General features: G+C 38.9%; 1 pseudogene; it reads left to right on the top strand.

The window, feature by feature from the left end:
- Nucleotides 1-6,577: 6,577 nt before the first annotated feature.
- Nucleotides 6,578-6,677, top strand: LOC113354927 (annotated as a pseudogene).
- The last annotated feature ends 1,938 nt before the right edge of the window (nt 6,678-8,615 follow it).

Genomic DNA, 8,615 nt, shown 5'->3' with positions numbered 1-8,615 from the left:
ACTCTCTTTACGCGTATTTGACCTCTCCCAATACTTCCAAACTCTTTATTAGATAACTACGAATGTTGGGGAAGCTTTTCTAGCCTTTAATCTCCCTGAATTGTCGAAAAAAATATTCCAACAGCAACCCGGGACCATAACACCTCTGTTTCCTTCTCCCGGTCAATCTAACCCAATTCATTCGATCCAATCACATATACCAACCCTGTTATGCTCTAGGAAGTCCAGCCCAACAAAAATCCGAGATTGAATCTCCTTAAATCTTCCCAAGAATGCGAACCCTAATCTACATGCATGCTGGTTTGTTTTCCCGCCAAATTTGAAATTTGAATTTGTGAAGAAAGGGGGCCCACCCTATCCAGAGTAAGGGTTCCTTTAGCAGCTGCCTTATGGGCTGTCCTGGGGGTGCCCCTTATCCAAACCGGGGGTCCTAATAACAAGTGTCCTCCGGGTGCTTTCCGACAACTTTTCGAGCCAATTTTTTCCAAAAATGTTTATTGGCCAAAATTACCTACAAATAAATAAAACACCATAATAAGTACAAAAATTTTCCCTAACAATATATAGAATCGAGACAAATCGGACACAAAAATGTGTCTATCAAATACCCCCAAACCTATTATTTTCTAGTCCTCGAGAAAAAATAAAATAGAAATAAAATCCTAACTCACTGTCGCAGGCATCGTCGATTGCATTCAACATATGCAATAAGCCTTTAAACCCCTAGGTGTCCCTAGTGGCCGAGTTATAGTGTCGGGAGGGCTTACCAGAGGTATACCCACAAAACCTTTACTCCAGATCCTAGCTATCTACACAGAACCTTGGAAGGCACTAAAGAATCTCCTTGGTTGGCATACTTATTGACTACAGGAGGAAGTACCCTGATGCGAAATTCCAATTGATGTACACGAGTTTGCACTCAAGCATACTAAAATTCATATGAAGTGACAGAGCTCTACTCAGATAGTCGCACTATGGACATCAATATCCGGAGTCACAACTAATCACATGGATAGATCAAGAAGATGGATATAGAGAAAAACATAGATGGTTTTGATGTTTACTAGGTGAACGGTGTTTCTCATATCTGTCTGAAGGCCTCTGCCAAAATGAACCTATCCTAATGGACTGAGATACTAGTCTGACTAATATCAACACACTGGCATATATAAGGGAACCAGTGATTGATAATCCTAACTCTAGGTTAACACAACTGGCATATACAAGGGTTCCAGTGGTCGACTTTATTGAATTTATTCCAGTTGGTCTGATGGTCTGGTCTCAGTTTTTCCTTTTTTTTTTCTTTTTTTTTTTGTATCCGAATCACTCTAATTCACCCTAGCATTGGAAACAACTTGAATCGTGAGCCCCACCTAATCACTTAGAGAAACATAGTTTAAAAACAAAATAGAAACAGAAGTGAAAAGGACTCAACGAGATATGGTGAAACTATCATGTTATTTCTAACACCTGAGCTCTGTGCTTTTATGAATAGATTCTTTAGATGTTTCCATCTAGTCATATTGGTTCCTCAACTCCTAAAACCAAAATGCTTCCATCCACTTAGATTGGTTAGTGCCATCCTTAATATGCATAAATTTCTAGGCTCTGAAGTTTAATTATGCAACTAAAAAGTAACAACAAGTTCTACCCCACCCCCAAACTTAAATCTAACATTGTCCTCAATGTTTCTAATTAAAGAACAGTACCAAAAATATAAGTAACATGAGGAAATAGTAAAGAGAGAAGTCGGAAAGATAGTACCTGGGTGAAGTGTAACCAAAAACCTATAAAACATACAAAATTGCCTCGATGGTCAATCAAGGTAAACAGGGTCCTCCAGAGGGACCTCCTCAACATCACCTGTAGGAAAAGGCTCTAAAAAGGGCTTCAATCTCTGACCGTTAACCTTCGAAGAACTACTACCATCTGGTGTCTCAATCTCAACAGCGGCATGAGGAAAAACAGTACGGACCACAAAAGGACCGGTCCACCGAGAGCGCAACTTCCCGGGGAATAGATGCAAACGAGTGTCATACAGAAGAACTTTTTGACCTGGAGAAAATGAATTTCGTAAGATATTCCTATCATGCACAAGTTTCATTTTGTTCTTATACTCCTTAGCACTATCGTATGCATCTCTACGAATCTCGTCCAACTCATTGAGCTGGAGCTTTCTTTGAGCTCCTGCCTTGTCAAGTGAAAAGTTTAAGTTTTTAATAGCCCAATAGGCTCGATGCTCTAACTCAACAGGCAGGTGACATGCCTTTCCAAACACTAAACGATAAGGTGACATTCCAATGGGTGTCTTAAACGCAGTACGGTAAGCCCATAAGGCATCAGTAAGCCTCGACGACCAGTCATTCCTGTTTGGATTAACTTTTTTCTCTAGAATACGTTTAATTTCCCTATTGTAAACCTCTACCTGACCACTAGTCTGAGGGTGATATGGGGTTGCTACTTTATGGGTAACACCGTATTGTTTCATTAAAAGAGCAAACAATCTATTACAAAAGTGTGAAACTCCATCACTAATTATAGCTCGCAGCGTACCAGAACGTGTAAGTACATTCTCTTTCAAAAACTGGACTACGACCCTGTGGTCATTCGTTTTACACGGAACCGCCTCAACCCACTTAGACACATAGTCTACAGCGACAAGTATGTAAAGATAACCAAACGAAATAGGAAATGGACCCATAAAATCAATGCCCCACACATCAAAGACCTCAATCACTAAAATAGGGTTCAAAGGCATCATATTTCTACGGTAAATGGTTCCTAACTTCTGGCAACGCTCACAAGAAACACAATGACTATGGGAATCTTTAAACAACGAATGCCAGTAAAATCCACACTGCAAAATCTTAGCAGCAGTCTTCTTAGCACTAAAAGGACCCCCACATGCATGTTCATGACAAAAGGAGATAATACTGGACTGGTCACTCTCAGGTACACATCGCCTAATGATCTGGTCTGGACAATACTTAAACAAATAAGGATCATCCCAAAAGAAATGCTTAACCTCGGCTAAAAACCTAGAACGATCTTGCTTACCCCAATGTTGAGGCATTCGACCAGTAACAAGATAATTCACTATATTTGCGTACCAAGGTGATTGGGAAACAGAGAACAATTTTTCATCAGGAAAACTGTCCCTTATAGGAAGGGAATCACTAGGGGAACTAACAACTAGCCTAGACAAGTGTTCTGCTACTACATTTTCTGCACCCTTTTTGTCTCTAATGTCTAGGGAAAATTCATGTAACAATAGGATCCATCTAATCAATCTAGGTTTGGTATCCTTCTTAGATAAAAGGTATTTCAAAGCAGCATGATCTGTATAGATTATGATTTTAGAACCTAATAGGTAGGACCTAAACTTATCCAAGGCAAACACGATGGCTAAAAGTTCCTTCTCGGTAGTTGTGTAGTTCATTTGGGCATCATTCAGAGTTTTTCTAGCATAATAAATCACATGAAGTAATTTGTTTTCTCGTTGTCCTAAAACGATGCCTATAGCATAATCTGAAGAATCACACATAATCTCAAAGGGTAGGTTCCAGTTAGGTGCCTGGACTATGGGAGCGGTAGTGAGTAAATTCTTAAGCTTCTCAAAAGCCTCTAAACAAGCATCATCAAAGAAAAACTTAACATCTTTAGCAAGCAAATTGCAAAGAGGTCTAGAAATCAAGCTAAAATCCTTAATGAATCGACGGTAAAAAGATGCATGCCCTAGGAATGACCTAATATCTTTTACGGTTTTTGGGACCTGTAAAGTCTTAATAAGGTTAACTTTGGATTTGTCTACCTCTATACCCTTTGAAGAGACGATGTGCCCTAACACAATTCCTGATTTAACCATGAAATGACATTTTTCCCAATTAAGCACTAATTTTTTTTTTCCTTACACCTAGTCAATAGTAATGTCAAATGATGCAAGCACTCATCGAAAGATGAACCAAACACTGAAAAATCATCCATAAAGACCTCTAAGAACCGTTCTACCATATCAGAAAATATGCTCATCATACAACGCTGAAAAGTTGCAGGGGAATTACATAGCCTGAAAGGCATGCGTCTATACGCAAAGGTACCAAAGGGACAGGTAAAAGTGGTTTTCTCTTGGTCTTCTGGTAAATAACGATCTGATTATAACCGGAGTAGCCATCTAAGAAGCAATAGTGACTATGCCCAGCTAATCGCTCTAGCATTTGGTCGATAAAAGGAAGGGGAAAGTGATCCTTCCTTGTGACCTTGTTCAATTTCCTATAGTCAATACACACACGCCATCCCGTGGTTACTCGGGTTGGGATTAATTCATTATTATCATTCTGGACTACAGTGATACCTGATTTCTTGGGGACAACCTGAACAGGGCTGACCCACTTACTGTCTGAAATTGGGTAAATAATACCCGCATCTAACAACTTAAGCACCTCTTTTCGAACTACCTCTTTCATGTTAGGGTTCAGTCGACGTTGCATCTCCCTAGAAGGTTTGGAGTCTTCCTCTAAATGAATATGATGCATATACACAGTAGGACTTATACCGTTAATGTCTGCTATAATCCACCTTAAAGCTTCCTTATTGTCTTGAAGTACATTTACTAGCCTACTTTCCTGATCACTATCCAAATCGGAAGCTACAATCACAGGTAAAGTCCCATATGGGCCTAAAAACACATACTTTAGAGTATCAGGTAGTGGTTTAAGGTCCAAATTTTGGGGATCTTCTAAAGAAGGAATTAGGGTAGTCTCAGAAACTGGTAACGGTTCGAACCTAGATTTCCATCTATCAGTGTCTAACACAGGGGTAGAATCTAATAGAGCATTCACCTATTCAATAGTGCTATCATCGTCAAAATCTAAACCAAAATGGGATGAACAACTTTCTAATGGGTCTTCAGACAAAATGTTTGGTAATGACTCCTGAACTAAGGATTCTATCATGTTCACCTCTTCAACACATGTGTCATCTAGCTCATGAGGTAGCTTACTGACATTAAAAATGTTCATCTCCATAGTCATATTACCAAAAGATAAACTCATCACACCATTTGGACAGTTAATGATCGAATTAGACGTAGCTAAAAATGGGCGACCTAAAATCACAGGTATCTGGTTCTCTGGGTCAGGGACAGGTTGGGTATCTAGGACCACAAAATCCACTGGATAAATAAACTTGTCGACCTTAATAAGAACTTCCTCGATAACACCTCGTGGGATTTTAACAGACCTATCAGCTAACTGCAGTGTCATCTGAGTAGGTTTCATTTCACCAAGTCCTAGCTGTAAGTATACATGGAATGGCAGTAAGTTCACACTGGCTCCTAAGTCAAGTAAAGCTTTTTCTACCCGGAAGTTACCTATTGTGCAAGCAATGGTAGGAGAACCTGGGTCTTTGTACTTTGGAGTTGTGGTGTTTTGAATAATTGAACTTACGTGACTAGCTAAAAAGGCTTTCTTATGGATGCTAAGTTTTCGCTTTCGCGTACACATATCCTTAAGGAACTTGCCTAATTGCATCTAATAAAGGAAGGTTTATGGTAACTTGCTTAAAAACCTCCAATATGTCATTGAAGTTCGATTCCTTCTTTGTTGGTACTAATAGCTAAGGAAACGGGGCTCTAGGCATAGAATCAGACCTCTCGGGAACTGAGTTGGCATCATCAGAAATTTTATCAGTTTCCTTTGCTAGTGGTGCTGAGGGGTGAACTACAATATGTTCACTATCGGGCATGGTTACCTGATTGTTTACTATTCTACCACTTCTAAGGGTTCTAATAACATTCAATTGATTCGATGGTTTTGTACCTACTTCATGAACTCCTCTAGGATTGGGATTAGTCTGACTAGGGAACCTACCATTATCTCTCCCACTTAAGGTCTTAGCTATTTGGCCGACTTGAAGTTCTAACTTAGCAAGGCTCTGAGCATTAGTTTGAAAATTCTGCTTGGTTTCCTGTTAAAAACTAACATGGCTCTGTGCTAACATTTCCTGAGTTTTTGCTAACATCTTAATAGATTCCTCTAAGCTAGTCGTTTTATTTTATGGGCCTGATGTATTCCTAGTGTAGCCAAAACCTGGGAGAGCATTAGAATTATTATACTGACCCTGACTCTGTCTCTTAGACCATGAAAAGTTCGGATGGTTTCTCCAACCAGGATTATAGGTTTCTGAATATGGGTCAAACTTCTGACAATTATCAAACCTAGTGTTATTATATAGAGCATTGGCTTTCTCTTCATTATTCTGGCCTTCCCAAAGAGGCTCCAATCTACCACTAGTGTTACCCACTTCTAAAGCTTCTAACCTTTTCGCTATAGCAGCAATTTTGGCATCTGATTCATAGCCTCCTTCTACCCTATTAACATTTCCTCTGCGAAGAAGAATTGTTTTCTGGGGTCCCCTACTACTTTCCCATTGTTGGGTTTTTTCGGCGACTTCATGCAGATATGTCATCGCGTCATCAACTGTTTGGTTCTCAAATCCACCAGTACACATAGATTCTACTGTGATTGTGGTGGGATAATCTAAACCCTCATAAAGGATCTGAACTAACCTAACCTTCTCTAAACCATGATGAGGACATTGGGCTGATAAATCATTGAACCTTTCCAAATACCTATACAAAGTTTCTCACTCCTGTTGAGAAAACGTGCATATTTGCGTCTTAATAGACGATGTTTTGTGCCTAGGGAAAAACTTGTTCAAAAAGGCAGATGTAAGTTGCTCATACGTTTCGATTGACCCGGAAGCCAAACTATATAGCCACGATTTAGTTTTATCTTTCAGGGAAAAGGGGAATAACCTAAGTTTCAAAGCATCATCATCTAAGTTTCTAATCCTGAGGGTACTACAAATTTCCTCAAAGTCCCTAACATGGAAATAGGGGTTTTCATTTTCTTTCCCTAAAAAGATTGGGAGCAGCTGTAAGGTCCCAGGTTTAAGTTCATAAGTTGCTTCCGTCTCAGCTAACCTGATACATGAGGGACGAGTAGTCCTAGTTGGATTCAACAAAGCTTTCAAAGTTGCCATTTCTGGCGCTATCGGAGCAACAGGGATTCTCTCCTCAGTCAAAGGATGTTCAAAAACAGACTCTTCAAAAGTCGGACTCTCTAGATTAAGGTAATCGAGACGCTTCGAACTACTAGGTTTCTCTTTAACAAATCTACCTAGTGCGTCTCTTTTACGTTTAGGCATACAATAGAATTTTTTAATTGGAAGGGTAAGCAAACACAGATCAAGGACGACTCAACCAAATCAAACCTATTGATTTCTAGCAAACAAAAAGCATGATGGCTCCACTTAGATTGTTTCTATACCAGCTTCTAATCCTTCGAACGGGAATTCGTTACAATTTAAGCAAACCCCTCTGGAATCAGTCCGAGTTAACGTAAGTTGAATAGAGGCGAGGGAAGCTCGGTGGAGCTTTGATACCCAAGGCCTCACCGGTATTACAAGGCGGCGCAGTCACGCATTCAACTTACAGAAACCGTCAAGAACTTCGAAGTATGCTTAAAAGAGTAACCAATATTTTTCGAATGACTTTCCTGTTAAGCTCGTTACCCTATCGGTCTCGTTCTAGTCAAAATTTTAGGCTTAGGTTCACGCGGGTTACGTGTTCCTAAAGCGGGCAAGAAGAGAACGGTGATCAAATCCGAACCCTTATCTTGTATGGCCAGGCCTTTCCATTTACTAGAAAAATAAATGTCCGTATTCAGTCCTCAACATATATGCATACGAAGGAGTCCAGTAACTCGCTGACAGGGGATTCGCGAGTGTTTAGAATCTTACCTCCCGTTCCAGACGGGGGATGAATCGGTTGTAGTCGACTCGGGCCACTGACTCCGATGTCTAGTGTACGAACCCAAGGTGCAGAGACAATATCGTAATTGTCCTCCTTCTCTGCAAACAGTTTATATTTAAAGTACCCTTCCGTAGGGTAATAAAAAAATAATGTCCCAAAGTCCAAAAGTCCAAAAAGAAAAGAAAAATTACAAAAATAATAAACCCTAATACAGTTTTTTTTTTCTAAAAGAAAATAAACAAACCCAAAACTAAAATTGTCTAAAATAAAATTGTCTTCTTTTCTGTTCTTTTTGCTTTAATCTTTAGCTCCAAGTCTTTATGAAATCACCAAACTCTTTGACTCAATTTTCTTTATGATCCAGAACCTGTAGACACAAGATAAATACCCAAAAAACATAAAAAAGAACAAAAAAATAAAAATAAAAAAAATCTCAAACAAAGATGATATCAATATTAAAGGAAACACTGAGGCTAATATTCCACTATTTTCCAAGTTCAAAGTGATTAAACCAATACTTATATTTATGCAATTTTCTCGTTTAATTTGATTCTAAAATATTGCAACAAGTAGATTTTCAAAAGTAGTAATTGTAAATACCAAGTATGAAGCATCAAAAGTCTTAAAACTAAGCATACTCCATCAAAATAGATCACAATCACTCAAATAAAAATCATATTCAATAATAGTTCAAAGCAAATAATCATATAATTATTGCAAATAAAAAGATAAAATAGAATATACCACTTTTTGTTGGAAAAATAGCTTCTTCTATCGCCTCAGCAATGGGGTTTAGATCCTC

This window comes from Papaver somniferum, chromosome 2 (assembly GCF_003573695.1).
Source record: "Papaver somniferum cultivar HN1 chromosome 2, ASM357369v1, whole genome shotgun sequence".
NCBI lineage: Eukaryota > Viridiplantae > Streptophyta > Magnoliopsida > Ranunculales > Papaveraceae > Papaver > Papaver somniferum.
This window is presented reverse-complemented; position numbering and strand designations above follow the sequence as displayed.